General features: G+C 49.3%; 1 pseudogene; it reads left to right on the forward strand.

The window, feature by feature from the left end:
- Window positions 1-336: 336 nt before the first annotated feature.
- On the forward strand, window positions 337-1784 carry LOC111167837 (elongation factor 1-alpha 1 pseudogene; annotated as a pseudogene).
- Window positions 1785-2262: the final 478 nt, after the last annotated feature.

Genomic DNA, 2262 nt, shown 5'->3' on the forward strand with positions numbered 1-2262 from the left:
CCATCTCATGGATATAAATATGTTTTAGTCGTGGTCTGTATGTTTTCCCACTGGGTCTAAGCCTTTCTGTGTAGACAACCTACTGCCTCTTCTGTGGCTAAAATTATTTTAGGAAAAATTATCCTTACCCTCAGGAACCCCTCTTGAGCTCCACAGCAACCAGGGAACCCAATTTACTGGTCAAATACTACAGCAGGTCTGTGTTGTTTGGCCAGTCCTAACGCATTTTCACTGTGCTTCCCACCCTCAATCCTCAGGGCTGGTCCAATGCACTAACAGCAATATTAAGACTCAATTTGTGCTTTTTCGCAACGGGTTTGCCACCAGGACACAGGTGTCGTGAAAACCACCGCTAAACCTAAGCAAAAATGGGAAAGGAGAAGACCCACATCGACACCGCTGTCATCGGACACGTAGATTCGGGGAAGTCTACCACTACTGGCCATCTGCTCTACAAATGTGGTGGGATCGACAAGAGAACCACTGAAAAGTTCAAGGAGGAGGCTGCCGAGATGGGCAAGGGCTCCTTCAAGTATGCCTGGGTCCTGGACAAACTGAAAGCTGAACGCGAGCATGGTATCACCATTGATATCTCCCTCTGGAAGTCTGAGACCAGCAAGTACTATGTGACCATCACTGATGCCCCAGGACACAGAGACTTCATCAAAAACATGATTACAGGCACATCCCAGGCTGACTGGGCTGTCCTGATTGTTGCTGCTGGTGTTGGTGGATTTGAAGCAGGTATTTCCAAGAATGGGCAGACCCGTGAGCATGCCCTTGTGGCCTACACTCTGGGTGTGAAACAACTAATTGTTGGAGTTAACAAAGTGGATTCCACTGAGCCACCCTACAGCTGGAAGAGACACGAGGAAACTGTTAAGGAAGTCAGCACCTACATTAAGAAAATTGGCTACAACCCGACACAGTAGCACTTGTGCCAGTTTCTGGCTGGAATGGGGAAAACATGCTGGAGCCAAGTGCTAACATGCCGTGGTTCAAGGGATGGAGAGTCACCCGAAAAGATGGCAATGCCACTGGAACCAACCACACTGTTTGAAGCTCTGGATTGCATCCTGCCACCAATTCGCCCAGCTGACAAGCCCTTGCGTTTGCCCCTCCAGGCCGTCTACAAGATTGGTGGTATTGGCGCTGTCCCTGTGGGTCGAGTGGAGACTGGTGTTCTCAAACCTGGCATGGTGGTCACCTTTGCTCCAGTCAACGTGACAACTGAAGTCTGCTGAAATGCACCATGAAGCTTTGAGCGAAGCCCTTCCTGGGGACAATGTGGGCTTCAAGGTCAAGAACGTGTCTGTCAAAGATGTTTGTCGTGGCGATGTGGCTGGTGACAGCAAAAATGACCCACCGATGGAAGCAGCTGGCTTCACAGCTCAGGTGATTATCTTGAACCATCCAGGCCAAAGCAGTGCTGGCTACGCACCTGTGCTGGATTGTCACACAGCTCACATTGCCTGCAAGTTCGCTGAGCTGAAGGAGAAGATTGATCGTCGTTCTGGGAAAAAGCTGGAAGATGGCCCCAAATTCTTGAAATCTGGTGATGCTGCCATCATTGATACGGTTCCTGGCAAACCCATGTGTGCCGAGAGCCTCTCTGACTATCCTCCTCTGGGCCGCTTTGCTGCTCGTGACATGAGACGGACGGTTGCTGTGGGTGTCATCAAAGCAGTGGACAAGAAGGCAGCTGGAGCTGGCAAGGTCACCAAGTCCGCCCAGAAAGCTCAGAAGGCTAAATGAATATTACCCCCAATACCTGCCACCCCAGTCTTAATCAGTGGTGGAAGAACGGTCTCAACTGGCCATTTAAGTTTAATAGCAAAAGACTGGTTAATGATAACAATGCATCGTAAAACCTTCAGAAGGAAAGGAGAATGTTTTGTGGACCATTTGTTTTGTGTGTGGCAGTTTTAAGTTATTAGTTTTTAAAATCAATACTTTTTTTTTTTTTTTTTTTTTTTTTTTTTGCGGTACGCGGGCCTCTCACTGTTGTGGCCTCTCCCGTGGCGGAGCACAGGCTCCGGACGCGCAGGCTCACTGGCCATGGCTCACGGGCCCAGCCGCTCCGCGGCATGTGGGATCCTCCCGGACCGGGGCACGAACCCATGTCCCCTGCATCGGCAGGCGGACTCTCAACCACTGCACCACCAGGGAAGCCCTAAAATCAATATTTTTAATGGAAACAACTTGACCAAAAATCGGTCACAGAATTTGAGACCCATTAAAAAAGTTTAATGAAAAAAAAAA

This window comes from Delphinapterus leucas, chromosome X (genome assembly GCF_059928025.1).
Source record: "Delphinapterus leucas isolate spDelLeu-1000000601 "Yukka" chromosome X, BTC_Dleu_Yukka2, whole genome shotgun sequence".
Taxonomy (NCBI): domain Eukaryota; kingdom Metazoa; phylum Chordata; class Mammalia; order Artiodactyla; family Monodontidae; genus Delphinapterus; species Delphinapterus leucas.